Genomic DNA, 19,036 nt, shown 5'->3' on the forward strand with positions numbered 1-19,036 from the left:
ATTCTGCACTTTAGGACTTTATTTGTGTCGTTGAGCATTATGGGGTCATTATGCTTCATAAAATGAGACATTAGCCGTCTGCATGGTGTGTAAGCGTGTCAAATTGTGGAAGTACTTCGCCATCTGCTTTATTTTGTTTCCAAATGACCCAAATTGTAAATAAATTGTCATAATGAGAAAGAGAATGTGGCTTTTAGAGAAAATTTAAGCTGAACCTGAGCCTGGGTTTGTGTATGCGTGGGTGGGGTACAGATGTACAATCATGCCTTGAAGGATAAGCAGCCTCAGTGCACAAGGTCATCACTGGCCCTTCATCGCTCTGTGACTTGTTTTGGGTTTACTTGCTTTTTTGTCAGACTAATGTGGGTGAGGATTGCTGACAGTCTCAGACCAGTTTTTGTCAGTGGATGTTTGTCTTAGGATTAAAATAAATAGTGTGAGTGGTTGTCTCTTTGTGTGTGAGTGTGTTGTTCTGAGACGATTTGCGCCCCGTCCAGGGTGTACCCCCACCTAGCTGGAGATAGACACCAGCAGACCCCCTCGGCCATGAAAACTTTTAAAATCTGAATAACCTCTTCACTTCATTCTCAGTTCCTGATCTGAGTGCTCTCGCGTAATTAAGGAGGCTAAGTAATGCCATAGTTCTTCTTCTTCTGTTGGTTTAATGTTGTGCACAGATCAACGTTCTGGTCACTGAGCTAGTCCCTCACTAGCCAATGAGGATGCGCGCCTAATAAACTTCACCCACATGAGACATATGTGTCAAGAATCACAAGCAAAAAACCAACAATCCCGAGGAAAAAGTCAAGAATCCCAAGCAAAAAATCCAGACTCAAATGTATAAAGTCAAGAATCATAAGAAAAAAGTAAGGAAGCACAAGCAAAAAGACAGGCAGTGGATACATTACAAGTAATATGTTTTATCTTTTAAATTACTTTTTTTTGGTAAAGTCTTATTTTTGATTTGCAATTCACACATTTTGGTTTGTTTCTTTTTGACACAAATCTGATTCCATAGTTTCGTGTCTAATTAGGCTTGGTTTAGCTGTAGACTCTCAGCACTTTCTCTCACACACAAACACCCTCACAGTAGCATAACGTCATGGTGATGGGCCCCGGTGAAAATATTTTTTGTGCCCCGCCCAAAACTCAAGCGCATGCTCTCTATTGTCACCATAGGCAAATGTTAGAGGTGACTCATCCAGCGACCGCAACCTCTGAGGCTGCGGTGGCGGGAATGTCTCATTCTGACCGCCCAGAGAAGCGGGACGTGGCAGTGACGTTGATGCTGCTTCATTTATGGAGCTGAAAGGAAACCAGTGAGATGCTAACTTTTGCTAAATTTGTATATTTTGGTATACATTTCCCCTCATCTCTCGCCCTTTTCTTTCCCTTTTGCGCTTTACTTTTCTAAACATGGTTATGCTCCTCGTCATCTTTCATCCACTCGCATCATGTCATTGAGCGACAGGTGGGCTATCAAGGGGTTTGGACAAATGATAATTTCCTCCTCCCATACCGGCCTCTCAACGTCACCTTACTGACCCTGCCCCTGTGGCATTCCCGCACAGCTGCTTTATTTACTTCTTTATTTGCCCCTGATGACATCTGGTCCTCAGTGCAGCTGCATCCGTTTCATCGTTGATATGTACACCACTGCACCCACGCACACACACACACACACACACACACACACACACACACACACTGCTCGGAAATTTGGTCAGTGATTAGAGGTGAAAGTTTGTGATAAGAGCTAAAAGGTCACCTTGGGTTTTGCTGTATGTGGAAACTTAATAAATCCTAGATTGCAGACTCACAGACAGAACTTTGTGCTCTGTGAAAATGAACTTTATGAGAATATGATTTATGGCGCACTTCGGAGGAGTAAAACCCCAGCTGGCAGCAGCTGGTGAGAAAAACAATACAAACTTAATTGCTATCCTCTGCAGTTAAAGTTATAATTTTTCTTTAAAGGGGACATATCATACTAAATCCACTTTTTTAGCCCTTAAATGCATTTTGTTGTATATTTAGTGCTTAGAAGTACAGAAAAAATCAAATTAGTCTCTTCAGGTGCTCCGTAGATATCTTTATATTCGGTTTTGCTCATATTTTTCAATCTGTTTCGATTTTTCTATTCTCTATTATGTTTTTTGAACGATTACATCACAGTATTTGCAGCCGAACTGCCAAATTAGTACATCAACTCCAGGTCCAACACTTCGAGCAATCCGCCATTTTTATTTCTCGCTTTTATTTTGTAGTCCAAGCTCCAGGATGCAGAAGTTACGAGAGGATAAGTCAAAATGTTGGGTTGTTGGATGTAGTAACCCACACGCTTCATTACACCGTCTCCCAGCATCAGAACCTTTTCAAAGTGCCCGGTTGAGTTTTATTTTTCATGGAAATGTACCCACATCTGTGGGTAAGGTCATTTTTGTGTGCGCGCGAAGCACTTCAAGGATGACTGCTTCAGCAACCTCTGCCAGTATAAAGAAGGATTTGCCGAAAGACTTTGTCTGATTGAGGGTTCAATTCCTTCTATCTTTGGAGACGACGAACAGAGCACTTCGGTAAGCTGTAAATAACGCTAAAAAGTGTGATGATAAGACGTCCTTGTAATTGTTTTGTTAGCATTAGCAGTTGCACCGTCTTCAGACTTCATATGTTAGCGCTGTGTGCTCGTTTTAGATCCTTGATGATATGGCCTACGTGATTTAATTTAAGTCTAAAGTTTTCATTAGTCATTTCATTTTGCCGTTTTTGTCTTTGAAAAGACTGTATTAAAATGCATTTCGTGACGTTAGCTTGGCGCTAGCGTGCTTGTGTTAGCTCACTTGTTAGGGTTCTGCAGGTTCATCATCTTCATTTTCATCTCGCTCCGCCGGGTCCGACTCTGGCTCGAACATGTAAGGCTGGATGGACAAGTCTTCTGTTGTTGACATTTTGTAAATAACCTCTGAATAAAAAGTTTATGCGCTGCTACATAGCCGTATCTCTTCTATCAAACTACAAAAATGGCCGAACAAGGTGGCGTTGAACCGAGTGTCACCTGAAGAGGGGGCGGGGTATGGAGTGTCTCATTTGCATTTAAAGAGACAGCACCAAAATGAGTTGCTCTCAGAAGCACATCAGAAAAGGGGTAGAAAAGGGGCCTGTGGAGCTATAATAATGAGGAATTCAGACCCAAGCATTGAAGTTCCTCTTTTTATAGACCACAACTGTATGATTTATATGTAAAAAGGAAGGATTTAAAACCATGATATGTCCCCTTTAAGTTTTACATGTTTCTTAGAATTTATACATCAAAATGTTCTTGGTTTTGGGACATTTGAATGATCATCACTAATGTGTAGTTAAGATGAATTGTTTTTCCAGCATGTTAGTTTGGATTTTGCACAAAAATAAAAAGATGATGTTTTGATTGGAGCACAGGTGACCCCTGTCTGAGGTTGAGGGGCAAGATCCTCAGCAGAGAAGCCCAGATAGTCCTCTCCCTTTTGCACCAGTTCCTCCAGGGGAATCCTATGGTGCTCCCAGTCCGGCTGAGCGATATACAGTAGTTGTTTCCTCCAATGCGTCATAGGTTGGCCTTGTGAAATGCCCAACACATCTCTCTAGGAAGGCATCATTAATAAATGCCCAAACCACACGGAGAAGCAGTAGCTCTATTCTCTAATAATAATAATAATAATAATGCATCAATTTATTATAGCGCATTTTTTGAGACTCAAGGCCACTTTACAGAATACAGAAAAATAAAGAAAAGAAAGAAATAACAATAAAAGTAAAAGAAAGGTTAGGAAAAAGCAAGTTTGAACAGGTGGGTTTTGAGGAGTGTTCTGTAATGAGTCTGCGTTCTTGATGGATTATAGGAGTGAGTTCCAGAGGGTGGGGGCAGCACCAGCAAAGGCTCGGTCGCTCAAGGTTTGGTGTTTAGTGCTGGTGATGGGTGTGAGGAGGTTGGCGTAGGCAGACCGGAGGTGGTGGGTGGTACAGTGATGTTGGAGGAGGTCAGTGAGTAGGGAAGGCGGTTGCAGTGTTACCACATTGTGGACTGATGTACAAGGATTTCAAATAATGAAAACACTCAGTGACGTGCCGTGAGCACTACAGTAGGGTAGGCAGGGCGTTCCAAATCAAGACCACCAATGTCAACACCAATTACAATTTCATATGTTTCTGCTGACAAGTGTTATTTCATTTTAATTCAATTCAATTTAACTTTATTTGTATAGCGCACTTTACAATAAAGTCATCTCAATGCACTTATCAAAATATAAAATTCATAATAAAGAAAAAACCCAACAAGATCCACATTAACAAGTATTTAGCCATCTAACAAAATCAACATTGTAAAACACCATTAAAGAAACATAAACATTTATTTAATATAGCCTCCATACTCACCCAACAAGATATATGTCATGACATGGCAGCGCATCCGTTGTTTATGTTGGAAACACAGAAACATGGAGAAAATGACAACAACAACAACTCAGAACAGCCTCAGTGAGGAGCATCCACAAAGCCAATCCTTCCTTTTGTACCATTCACTGTAGAAAATACGAACAATGTTCTGATCTTACCTTTGCTGAAGGTCTGGTAGTTCAGGTGTTGGTCTCCCATCTTTTAAAAGGTGTTGTTTTTCCTCAAAAAAAGTTTCTTTATCGTCTTTTGCGCTGTCATCCTGCCTGTAGTGTTATCCCACTCACTAGCTAGAGAACGTAGCAGCAGTGGTCATGTGATATCAATTCACTAATGCACTGTGAACTTAGGTATAGCATTTAGCGTAGCGCGGTTGTCATCTTGGGAAACTGACTGCGCATGCGCAAACACATAAAAACACGCTATGGGAACAGAGGCAGAGCAGCAATGTGCCTTTGGGAGGGGGTGTGGCCTCCTCCTGCCTTACAGCGGTTAGGAAATAGCGATGCTTAGCTATTTGAGCTATGAAAAGCACAAAATGCTGACACTTTCAAACTTGTAGGGATTGTAGGCTATCGGAAATTGAAAAATAAATAATTTATAATTATATTATAATAAAACAAATAATCAAAATATCAATTCACCCTTGGGTAGGCACTGCCTACCTTGCCTACCCTGACTGCAAATCACTGAAAACACTACATTTGTTGTACACACTAATAAATTGCAATTGCCTTGAATAATTAAAAACATACCTTGAATAATTCAAAAACGGCCTCTGATTGCATTGTGTTTGCTGCGCTGCTGAAATAGCATGCCTTGTGTTTTTATTACCATTTAATTCTTCGAAAACCAACATGATTAATCCAGTTTGATAACTTCTGTAGCAATGTGTGATTTGCCAGAGAATGGACAGAAGCAAAGTGTCAGGATGGTGAGAGGATGTGGGTAGGTGGAAGACAGATGTCCAAGCAGAGAAAGGGACTGTGGATGGTGGGACCACGAGCTAAAGAACCGATACCAGGCTGCTGTGGAGACATGTGAGTGGTGCTGAGGAGTGGGTGGACCAACCATAAGGCTGGATCAATTTGCTTCATAAAGAATGTTAGTGAGAAACGTTGACTCATCATTTCTCTGTGTGTGTGTGTGGAACTATATGGATCTTATACCGCAACCTATATTAAAACTACTACACAGTTTCTGCTCTGTGAGTTGTTACTGTGGGAGCAATTTTGCTATTTATCTAAGTCCCTTGTATTTGTTTAGTGTAGCTGGGTAATGGTGATATTGGGATTTGTAATAGATTCACGCATTTCAGGTCTCCCCAAATTTGAGTCAGGATCACTTTAGTCAAATAGCTTTATTTAGCATGCATTTTAGATTTGGCAGTAAGGCTATGCTCTGGGTACTCTCTGCCATTCCAGCAGCTGCGTGGAAAGCCCCTTCGCTCTTCCATGAGCTACATGGAAAGGCATATACAGCGAGAGCGGTCAGCATGACCCCCAAAAACGCTATAACAGATTGTGTCTTTCTGTCTTTCATGTAAGAGCCAGTAGAAACATGACTGAAAATAAATGAATAGATAATGAATAATAACTATTTTAACTAGAGTAGCTGGCTATTATCTAATAACAAAGCAGGGAGAGTGATCAGCATGACCCCCAAAAACACCATAATAGCGATTATGTCTTTCATGCCCTTCTATAGGAGAGCCACTAGAAGCATAACTGAAAATATATATATATAGATAATGAATAGATAAATTAATAAATAATTAATATTTTAACTAGAGTAGCTGGCTATGATCAAATAACAGAGCAGGGAGAGTGGTCGGCATGACCTCCAAATACCTCATAACGGAGGTGGGAATAAGTCACTAAATGCAAGTCTTGAGTCAAGTCCATGTCTTAAAGTTACAAGTCAAAGTCAAGTCAAGTCATTCCATTGTAAGGGTCAAGTCAAGTCAAGTCTTGCTCTTTGTCAAGTCACAACTAAATGATGAAGTCATGCTAAGTCACACGCAGGCTTGCTTTACAAATTTTAACTGTAAGACTTTTATTACTAATTTAAATACAAAATTGTACAACACACAGAGCTTATGGGTTACAAAAGTAAATAAATCAACCTAAATATAATTAATAAAATTATATATTTACTTCAGGTTATTGTTTTTATTTAAAAATAAAAACAATAAACATAAATTAATAAAGATGTATTAAATGGACAAAACTTTGCAATAGCAATATACACTGTCCATATGGTGTTTACTAAATAAAAAATGAGGTAATTTAGTCATAGCGCACTTTCTACCTGAGGCACTCAGTTTTGATTTACCTCAAAAATATGTACGTAGCACAGTATGAACTACCTCTAGGGGGCAGTGCTCAGAAAAAAATAGAAAAAAAAGTGCCAGACCTACTGTACATGTAGTTATTTTGCTGTGATGTTGTGGCCTTGTCCCATATCAAAGCGTAAACTAAACAAAAACTTTCACAGTTTCAATTTAATTTAATTAGGCCAAGATGAACAAGCTTAAAAATAACTTGGAACATATCTGGGCATTATTATATTGTAACGTGTTCAGACAGTAGAACATGCTGATGTTTCCCTCTCAGGAGGGGTCAGAAGCTAGTAATCCAGTATCTGTACTATTACTTTAGTACGTATAATAAAAAAATAGAAATATTACAATTGTTGAACTGGATAATCTCCATCTATAATTATCCTGATGCATCTGTGTAACTGCCACAAAATGCCTGCCCCCATATCAACATACAGTAATACCATCTTTAAGTCTAGAGTATATTGTCATTTCACCAGACACCAAACAATGGTTTACATTCACAAAGTAGAATTTTTATAATTGTCAAAATATAAGAATTAAAGAATATTTTTTTACTGTACTGGTGAGGCAGTGGGTTTAAATGTGCCGAGCCCAGCATTGTTTGTTCTGTTAAGAGTTAGATCCAAACTATTATAAGTTTTCTCATTTTTTTAATAATGTGAAAAATGTATCAGGTGGTGCCCCAGTAATTACAGAGATGTTAGACATACATCAAATCAAATTATATTATATTCATATAAATGAATTTGACTACATTTTTTAACCTTTATGGGAACCTGAAGTTCATGCAATACTCAACTAAGGGTCGGACATTGAAATAAAAGAATGCAATTGAGATTTCCTCAAATCAAACAATTTATTGTAACAAATCAAACAGTAGTGGGTATAAATATTTATTTAAATAAAACAGCATCCCTTCAGTCACACACACACAGTATGGAATGACATGGGGACACACGTAAGTTTGACGCTGATATTCTGATCGTATTGAGACTCAGCAGCAGCGCAGTCATGGACGTGCACAGTCAGTCAGCCTTACGAGCATCTATAATGAACAAACATAAAAATCAACGTATTGCCTTTATCTGCTGCACTTATGCAAGCGTAGTCAAAGCTAAGTAGCTTAGCAAAGGCTAACACTAACACAGTCATTGTTAAGAAATAAAACATCTTTGATAATTACCTGTGTTCCTGAACATCGTCACAGATTCCTGTGACTCCAATGAAGACGGGTAGAGTTGTTTGGCTGAATCTTTACGTAGGAAAAGCAAATCCGTGGGGGAAGTTGTGTAGACTCTTTGATCCATTTTAAATTGCCCGGCTGTCTGCTGTGTTGACATTTTACCGGAAGTCTGCAACGCATACACTCTAATTGCGTATTTCCGGGTATTGTGAAAAAGGTCTATTAAAACATTTATAGTTAATTCTTCAATATTAAAAAAAAAAATCATAAGTTTTCCTCAAGTAATTTCAAGTAAATAGGCTAAAGTCCGAGTCAAGTCTAAAGTCATAAGGAGCAAGTCTAAAGTGAAGTCGAGTTTTTTCAGAGAACTATTCAAGCAAGTCTCAAGTCCCGAAAATTGCGACTCGAGTCATGTCATTTGACTTGAGTCTCCCACCTCTGCCTCATAACAACAGATTTTGGGTCTTTCATGCATTAGCATGGAAGAGCAGTAGAACATTACTGAGAAAAGATATAAACAGATAAATGAATGATTAATGAATAATAAATAACTAGTTTAACTAGAGTAGCTGTTTAACTAAAGTTGCTGGCTATGATCTAAAATTGAAGAGCTTAGACTGAACTATATATATATATATATATATATATATATATAATTTAGGCTGTTTTATAATTCAGAAATTAGTTTTTCTATTTTCGCGATATAGAAAACTATATTTCATATACCAATATATATATATATGCTGCAGCTACAAGGGGCTAAAGCTTTTGAGCTTTTTGGATGGCTTTGGCCTCAGGTCGTAGGCAATGTTTGTAAGCAGAAAATGGCCAGCGGCCCATTGCCTTGGGCGTAGCAATGGGCTTTAGTAGCCGCTGTTGCAGCAGCTCTGAAGCGGAAGGAGTGGGCTGAGCCTGTGTGCTTGGCAGAGAAGGTTACAGTGAGAAATGAACTGAGCACAACACCTGTACTCCCCTCCTCCGTGGCAAAGAGGGGTTCTTGTTGCTGGTTGGACATCGGCATCTCAGGAAGCGGGTCGTGAATGAAAGACAGAATACAGAATTAATTACAGAAATTAAAATTGACAAACATTCCCTCCTGGTGTTTGGAGTGCTTGGGTAAAAGAGAAAATGGTGACTGTTAATAGTGACATCAGCTATTGGAGATTTTGCAAAGGGTTGAAGAATTCTGAGCTCTGAGAAGCCATATAATGCTGTGAGGAAGGTTGACTCTAATAAGGGAATTGTGTAGAGACTGAAACATCCATTTCTCAGATGTGCAAATAATTAAGAGTGGGAGATTGAGAGGGAGGCGGGTATCAATGCTTTGTGGTTATTCTTTTCTTCGGCCAATTAGCAGGAGATGGATGGGTTTTCCAACAGCTGTTGGTGGAGGAATCCGTGCAGCGCAGATGGAATTGATGCCAGTTACAAGTCCATGGAAAAAGCCGCATATGGCAGGGATGTTGAAGGGCAATATAACAACAAGAAGGTAGCTCGGAAAAATGTTATCTGACTGGATTGTACGTTTTAATGTTGGTTTACCGAGGCAGAGCACCAATAGTAGACCAGCCGGTTGGTGCTGCCTCTGGATGAGCGACCCTGGGGAATGACATGCATGGCAAGTTGAGATGACCAAGCAGAGTAGCAGTTCTCTTTTGGAAATCGCTACTGACTTCTAAACTCCTTGCATAATTTCTCTAATGTGGTTTAATTTTTAAGAGATGGTCTTGAAGGATGTAGCAGCATAACTGTACGGCATCGGCGATGATGTTTTAGCAAGCTAGGCACCCCAGCCTGCTATTTTAATGTGTCACATAGTACCATCGACGGAGGCGTATTAAATGCCTATCATGAATAATTTCTTTACCTCTTTGTCTAGTAAGGCGTCAACTGACTCCCTCTTCCCAGATTGTAAATTATTTCTGGCAAAAAAATTTTTTGGCGTAAAGACAAACCAACAGGAACCCTTGGACCAGTCCTGCAATTTAATGACAAACAGCCGTTACTTTCGTAGAGCTTCTCCCAGCATGGAGATGTTGATCGGGATGGAATGTTTATTTCTTCTTTTCTCGTCTGTTGGAGCGGGTTTGACTTAGATGCACAGACTTGGGAGGGTATCACCACAGAGCTGTAAAAAAGCATGCATTTACAACTAGAATATTTGCATTTCCAAGGAAATACAAGCAAGGACGCAGGAGCCGGCCCGCGTTGCGTCGCACCAGCTATTGCTAGCATTAGCACGAGTTAGCACCAGCACTAGCCAGAATTAGCATTAACCAACATTAGTATAAACCAGCGTTTAACATTAACATAACATTACCATTAGCCATCAACACTAACCAGAATCAGCATTAGCTGGTTTTAGCAGAAGCATAAATAAAGATTTAGCATTAACAAAGCTCTCAACCCATGCATTTTAACCTGTTCACACGCTCACACTGTGTATACCTCACGCAGAGAAACGGCTCTGAGAGCTCTTTGCGTTCCTGATTGGGAGCCGCTTTTATTTTTCCTCTCTTCATGCCGGATTTGATTGGTCAATGTGTGTGTGACATCTGTGTCTGCGCTGAGCAAAGGAGGAGGGGCGGAGTTACACACACAGCAAGAAGATGAACAGGAGGGAGGGAGAATACGGAGTAAGTCATCTCTTCATTTGATTTCTGAATGTTTGGGAATATTGTGTCCAGAGAGCTGGTAATTAATGATATTTGCTAACAGTTTGACCGGAGTGTGTTAACTTGCCAGCCAGTTGAATCCTTGCTAATTTCAGCAGGTGTTCTTACACCTGTTTTTTAGCCCGAGATGAGGACCTGTATTCACAAAAGTTTTTTTCTTAACTCTAAGAGAACTTCTAAACTACGCTAAAAGTTTTTATGTGGAAGGTTGTTTTCTTTTAAGTTGATGTGCATTTCTATGGTCATTTTGTGTATTTTTCCTGTTTTTTGGAGTCATATTGTGTATTTGTGCTGCCATTTTGGGTTTTAAGGACTCATTTTTTGTGTATTTCTGTTGTTGTTTTGCAGTACTGTGGGTTTGCAGAGTAATTTTGTGTTTATATTGGGTTTTTTTGGGGGGGAGTATTTTCTGTGTTTTTCTCTTGTCTTTTACTGTATTTACCTGCAATGTTGTAATTCTTTGTATTTTTTAATGTATTCTTGCTCTTGTTTTGTATATTTTTTGTGTATATATTTTTTTTTTCATTTTTGGAGTAGTTTTATGTGTTTTTGGAGTATTTTCTGATGCTAAATAAATTGTTGAATGTGTCTTTTACCGGATTTTACCCAAACTGCCGCTGTAGCCAAAGTCTCACTCTGAACTGAGTTCAAAACTTGAGAACCCTGCATTAACTAGCACTAGCGTTACCCAGCATTAGCATTAGCCATCATCAGCATTAACCAGCATTAGCACTAGTATAAGTTAACATCAGTATTAACTAGCATTTTGCATTAGCTAGCATTGACATTGCATTTATTGTTAATATGACATTAGTACTAATACATGTAAACCATATATATAGAGAGAGTTGCGACAACACCGTTGCCTCCAATGGTTCCATTTTTTTACAGCATGGTGGCTCATGGAGCCTCATAATTGTTCCCGGAAGTGATCAATGTCAATGTCAATGTCAGGTTTATTTATATAGCACATTTCAAAACAGCTACAACTGCCCAAAGTGCTGTACAGCAAACATTATAAAATACAATGTAAAAACACGCTCCAGGTCGGCGTGAGGCAAATAGGATTTGATTTTGCTGAGCAAACGCAGCTGACAAAAGCTATTTTTGACGACTGAACCTATTTGTCTGTCAAACTTAAATGAACTGTCCAAAACAACCCCAAGATTCCTAGCAGAGTCGTGGAAATAGATACTCAAAGGGCCCAGAGCAGTGACATCACACGAGTTACCAAATACAACAATTTCAGTTTTGGAGTCATTAAGCTTTAGGCAATTTTGAGCCATCCAGTCCTTTACTTCCTCTAAACAATCAAACAAAACTTGAGCATTGTCTGTGCCTGGCTTCAAAGGCAGATACATTTGCAGGTCGTCTGCAAAACAATGAAAGTCAATTTTATATTTTCTGAAAATTGACCCAATGGGCAACATATACATTGAAAACAATAAGGGGCCCAAAATGGAGCCGAGTGGGGCAACTCTAGAAACATAAGGACCAAGGTGGACGGCAAAAGATCGATTTTCAAGGTACGATCTAAACCAACTTAAGGCAGTACCTTTAATGCCAACATGATTTTTGAGGCGTGAAAGCAATATTTCATGGTTGACAGTGTCAAATGCTGCCGTTAAATCTAAAAGTACCAAAACAGTAGAGCAGCCTGAATCAACAGTTAAAATAAGGTCATTAAAAACTCTTAAGAGTGCAGTCTCAGTGCTGTGACGTAACTTAAAGCCAGATTGAAATTTTTCTAAAATACCATTTACATCCAGATAAGTTTGTATTTGAGCAAAAACCAGTTTTTCCAAGATTTTTGATAAGAATGGCAATTTAGAAATTGGCCTGTAGTTTGCCAGGACTTCAAAGTCCATGTTTTGCTTCTTAAGCAGAGGCTGAACAACAGCATGTTTAAAGGAACTTGGAACGCAGCCTGATGTCAGCGAGGATCGCCATTATAATCGCCAGCAATATGAGGCCCAATCGCGCCCAAAACATCTTTGAGCAGTTTAGGAGGGAGACAATCAAGCGGACAGTTAGAAGCTCTTAATTTATGCACAACGGACAGGTCGCTAAGGGACACAGGTTCAAAATGCTCAAAAGTCGCAGAACACACAGAAGTAACACAGGGATCAGTTTACTATTGTAGCCAATGGAGCTAGAGCGGATTAGATGGTTTGTGATGCACTTTTGAACAGTAAGAAGTTATCATTATTATTATTATCAGCATATCTATACCCATTAACGTGTGCATTATGGCATGTTAGTGGATTATCCCCCGCTAAACTAGTAAATTTGTATTTTTATTTTCATTTTTTTGCATTTTCATTTTTATTAACATTATTATTAGCATTTTTTTTCATTGTGAGATACACTGCTGTTGCTTTCATGTTCAAAAAAAAGAGAAAAAAAATTTCTAAATTCAATATTAAGGGATCATTAGCAGATACACAGCGTTTACTGCACCCACATAGGCTACATATCTTCTTTTTCTTTTCTACATATCTTCTTTTTCAATTGTGTTATTTATGGGAAAAAGTGCAAATACAGTGTTTGGATATGATCGCCTCACAGATTTTTTTTATTGTCATGATCCTGATTTTTTTAATTTACATTTTTTTAGATTGCTCCTGCTGATTTTGTTTAATCATTTGTTTCTCCTCTCTGGTTCGGTTGAGAAGCCATACATTTTCACTCCTTTTTCGGAATGAGTGGCGCATCCCCATACAGCACAGCAAACTGCATGACAAGTTATTAATATTTCTGACTTTGTTAGACATTTATTTAATTAATTTATCTTGGTACATGTGCATAGTACAAAAATCTAATGTCTATTTTTATATATGTATGAACATAATAAATATGTTTTCAATGTGTCCTGTCTGGATATGGTGTTTTTTAATGACCCCTTTTTTTTTTAAGAAGATTCAATGTAATACATCCTGTATTCAATACACATGAACACATTTTTTAACCAAATTAATGTTGGCCTTAATTATGTCAAAAAAAAAATGAAGGTATAGTAGCTGTTTACACTAATTGTTAATATAAATTTACATTAGGAAAAAAACTTTATGGAACTACATATACATATATTGTATATACACATACATATGATGGTGTACTGTATAAATATTGTCAATCAATGCAGTTACTGATGACAAATTACCGAAAATCGCACTTATGTCACTAGGAATCAATGGAATCAAATGGCCCACCACTAACTTCCAGGAACAAATTCAGTCTTACTTGAATCACATGATGTAAACAAGTCACTGGGCCTGAGAGGGAAGCTGTTGGAGGGTGCTGAAGCAGTTTCAAGGCTTGGATGCGTGAGCTGATGCTGGACAGAGCCGACTGGATGATACCCATGGTCTAGAGGACGGGGCATCAGTTGGGACCCGAGTTGTCGGCCAGCTGCAAGTCGAGCACCCTGCACGTTTAGCCGCAGCACCAAGAGTTGGGGCTCGTACTGCAGCGAGGATGATGTAAAGATGCTGCCTTTTCTCCATGGCTTTCCTGTGGAGATTTGCTGTGTTAGTTTGGGCGATGCTAGAGCCTCCTTTTTCAGGGAACACATAGTATGCTTGCAGATGGCTTCATCTGCTTTGGAGTCCTCGATTCGATCTGCCTTGGAGCTTCGTTGTGGCCTAGGACCTTCTGATGAGCAGCAAGGTAAGCTGAATGATGCATCTGATGATCCGAGTGATATCATCCGAGATGCTTGCAGGGCGTTTGCGTACGTAGCGTGCAGAAGTAGGGGTGTATGCAGTGGTTTAAATACAGCACCATGACTCATTCTAACCAATGGGAAGCATGGAACATGATCAACTGGATGATTAACTGATTAGGGAATTGCTACTGCCAGCTGGTGGGACTGGCTAGCTTGACTTCCGTGTCTGCCTGAACTAACGTGATGCACAATTTCTGGGAGTCTCCCACATACTATTAGAAGGTCCCCGATAAATGCAAATAATCTACAATCTTCCAAAAACCTAAGCAAGCACTTGGCCGAGAATGTGTTTGCGCTATGCTTGTGCATGTTGCGTGCACATGAAAAGAAGGTAGTTTGTAGAGAGGGAGAAGGTGAATGCATATGTGAAAGTGTGTGTACTAGTTATTTGTTGGGTCACTCCTAAATGAGCTCCAACCCTGTCCTAATGTGATCCTGCTGTGTAATGGTATTTTATTTTGTATTGTGTGCTGTGCTTTTAGTGTGTTTTGTATTGGTTTTATTTTTGCAGTGCATTTTAGCTTTTGTTTTATGAACCTTGCCAGTCACATGCTGTCATTTGATCAACCCCATCACATGACTATGTCCAACCCCTGAGGCTAATCAACACACCTGAGGTTAATCAGCATCTGTGGCTGCAGCACAACAAAAGGGGCAGACAGGAGAAGGAGCGGAGGGAGGAAGAACGACACAGACAGGAGAAGGAGCAGCAGGGAAGCTGTGGGTCCTCCCCAGGTTCCCAGGGCACAGGACGGCACACGCACCGGGGACCACAAGCACGCCGGGATCACAAGTGTTGCGAGGCGATATACACGCAGGGGCAGAGGAGGACTCTGCCTTCCGTGTGAGTACCCTTGGGGAACGTAGTAACACTTGTTGGACAAAGTCAGATCGGGGATATTGTTGTGGGACGTTTGACTGCCGATAGCTGTTCTGTGTAGGTGTCCCAGCGTGTGGAGGACTGGAGCCAGCGGGAAGTATCGAGACTGATTGGAGTGTTAAGAGCCACATACACGCAGAGGCAGAGGGGAACTCTGCCTTGCCCTGTAAGTGGCGTGGCAACACCCCACCCTCGGACGTAGTTTTCGGACCCCTGTGCTGGCCTATGTTTTGCATTTTCAGGGGACCCTGAGCCTGTGACCAGAGGAATCTACCGCCTTGGGACAAGAGAGAGCGGAGGCCCTGGGCGTAGCTGCACATTGCACTTTATCGTGGATAGTGACTTTTACCCTTAGTTTATTCGTTCCTTAGCCCACATTGTTAATGGATTTTAGCATACATTGATTTTAATTTGTGGGCATTTTAATCTGTTTTATCTTAATCTTTGTAATAAATTTGACTTCCGCAGTTGCTGTCCTCCTTGGTAACTAAGAGGTGCTCACACCCGGTCGCTTTACTCTCCCTCCATAAACATTTGGTCAATTCATTGTTATTAAAACTTCCCCAGTACCTCCCCAACCCCCATTACACTAAAACAGTCACAAGCAGCCCAGTCCTTTCCCAAAATGACAGATTCTTAAGTTGACTTTTGCAAGACTTCCTGGATGAAAGCAATGTTCACGTAAACAAGCTACCTTAACCCACACCTTATCTAAAAGTAACACCTTAAAAGATCAAATACTAGACATAATGGTTTTTTTTTTCATATAATGCATTTTTTTCTCGATAATTTGGTAATAAATTAATGTTGGCAACAAAAATTGTAATCTGAATAATATTTAGTAAAGCAATAATTCTTGTACACTATTCAATTATAGCCTTAAAAACCAGGTCTATCAACAGCCCTCCCTATTTTTTATTTTTCCTACTGACTAGGCTTAGAAAAAGCTACAAGGGCATATCTAGCTCTATATTAGCAACAAACAGCAGCAAACTTAAATACATTGTCGATGCAAGATATTCATGTTTTGTGTGCCAATAATCATTTGAGGGTGAAGATAAAACAAGTCTTTCTCTCTCATAGAGCTTTTGGAGTGTTTTTGATATAGCCCTAATATATGTAACATTTGCAGTGCTTGATACCTCAGTACAGTAATGATCTGTGTTGAAGTCTCACCTGGTATTTGAGGGGAAATATTTATTTTATGTTTAATAATAAAAGCCTGTAGATCAAGACAGCCTAAAAATTGAACAAAAAAAACAGGAATGCCTTTTGTTTTTTGTTTATCTTGCCTTCATGTATCTTTTTTTTAAAACAGGTTTATTTTATTTTTTGGTAACACTTCACTTGAAGTTTTATACATAAGGCTGACATTACACTCTCATTATTATGACATGACAGACACCTGTCATTGGCATGAATAAGGTGTCATGAAGGCTGTCATTAAGTGTTGCTCATTAACCTTTACCCTAGCCCTAACCCTAACTCTGAATCCTAACCCTATCTAACCCTACAAGATCCCTCCACCTAACCCCAAAAATGCCAACATTGCTCCAAATGTGTCATAATTTAGCGAAAAGTGTCTTTATGACACGTTATTCATGCTAATGACTGATAATGACAGCCTTATGTATAAATCTTCGTGTTACTGTTTTTTTCTATATATTCTGAAATATCTATGAAGAGAGGAGTCATTACTTCAACATTGGTTAAATGTTTGCAGCCTTTGGCAAACAACGTAAACAACCAAAAGGTTGCTTGGTAAGAATTGCATTTTTGTTTAATGAATTTGCAAAACTGATGAGTCTCATTCAAGCTACTGCACAGTTAGTATTTGTCTACATATCAGCCATGTCCTAGTTGTCTTTTGGCGGAAGCCTTTCTCCTTCTCTCTGTGTGTTCTGAAGCTGAGGTAAGAGATCAAACAGTGGTGCGTTACAGGGTGGGCCAGATCTGTATAATTAGATCTGTAAAATCACCCAACCTTATGTCTTTAAAATGCAGGAACAGTCCTGATATTTTTATCTTTAATCCTCTTCAATTACATTGTATCTTTGTGGCCATTCTGGCAGGTAATCTGTCCACGTACCATTCTTGTGATGATATTGTTCACTCTACTTGAGGAAAATGGTGTTGATTAAACACATAGCCCAAGGGAATAGGGATCTCAATGTCACGTGACCCCTAGCTGTGTGTCAGCCATTTTGACGGATTACGAGATATACAAGAGGAAGATAAAGGCATTAGGAATCCTAGATCCATATGAAGCCTGATGGGCCTCACGACTCGACTTGGGGGGGCTCTGCCTTCGGCCTGGTTGCGTCAGCGGGGCACACATCACTTTTATTGGAACACGTGTGTGCGTGCTTGTGGACATGAGTTGGGAGGGGCAACAGCCAAACTTCCCATAGAACATGTCCGTCTCTCCTGGCCGTCACTGGACCGTGCCGTGGTAGAGGGGAGACTCGGGCGTGGAGGGCCTTTGGGTGCAGGCATTAAAGCAGAACAAGTGGAGCTGGGGAATGGGGAACATCCAGCTGCTTCACCGGAGGAGAGGAGAGCGGTCAGGCCGTCCTCTTCTTCTTCTTAGCCTGTGTGTGCTGAGCGGGCTGTGCTGGCGCAGCTGCCCCTGAGGCAAGACCAAAGGCTTTCCGGGCCAGCCAGACTAACCGCGTTAAGGTGGCGGGGCGGGCCGAGAAGCGGACGGTCTCGGCGTTCTGAACTGCGGGCCCTGAGGAGCTGTTCGCGGGAACGCCTTCCATCACACGGGTGGAGATGGAGCTGGGGATTTCTGAGGAAGACAGTGGCGGAGAGCCTCATTGTCCTTCTTTTTAGCCTCACATCGTCGCTGCATGGAGGCCAGAGCGAAGCGAAAGATCCGCTCCGGGACTATGGGCATGTCCAGGATGTTGCTTCTTGCCCCGTCAAAAAGATTAGCGAGTTCGAGCCACCGCACCCGTTCCTGGAACACCGGCATCATAGGAATATCTCACGACAAACTGTAGCATCACAGGCGGCTTAGCATTTTTTATTCCATCAAGATGGTGTGACGTCACGCGAGACGTCTCTATACCTGTTTAACAGGCGTGTCAGACTTTGTGTTTGATAATGACACAGTCCGCTTTGACTTTTCCATGGTTGTTTTAGCTGGAAACATTAGGGAGTAGGAAAACAGCCTCAAGATATTTTGTTTATACAAATGATGTGTTAATGTAGGAATATTATCATTACATGTTGGTTTCTCTAAGGTGTGTTTCAATCATTTATTATACATGTGGTAAACTATTGGTAGAGAGGAATAAGACCTGAATTAATTTTATTTAAATGAATAAGTCTTACTGTGTGTGTGTGTTTATAAATTTATCTTCTGCTGGATTTATTGACCATAGATATAGGGGCTGTGTTCTGAAGAGGGAAAGTCAACGTCACATACGGACAGTATAGAGAAGGAGGGAGACTGAACTGTGAGGTGGACAAGCAAAAGCATGATTTCTGTTGAAATGAAATGTAAGTCAAAATGAAAATGTAAGACAATCTCTGGTACACCTCGGCACTGATCATTTGGCATTTCCTGTTCATTATTGATTGTTGTAATTAAAAGGAAATCTCTCATTGATTGTTGTGAATGAGCCTGTTCTGGCCAATTAATGAGCCATGATTTTATGTTGTGTAATTTTTCCCTCCTCACAAGTTTTTTTTTTATTGGGTTCCGCTTAATGTTTCATAAAAAAACAAATAAAATAAAAAAATAAAAACGTGTGCATGTGTATGCCAATGACACTGCATTGACATTTAC

The sequence above is a fragment of the Gouania willdenowi genome, chromosome 6, assembly GCF_900634775.1.
Source record: "Gouania willdenowi chromosome 6, fGouWil2.1, whole genome shotgun sequence".
Lineage (NCBI taxonomy): Eukaryota > Metazoa > Chordata > Actinopteri > Blenniiformes > Gobiesocidae > Gouania > Gouania willdenowi.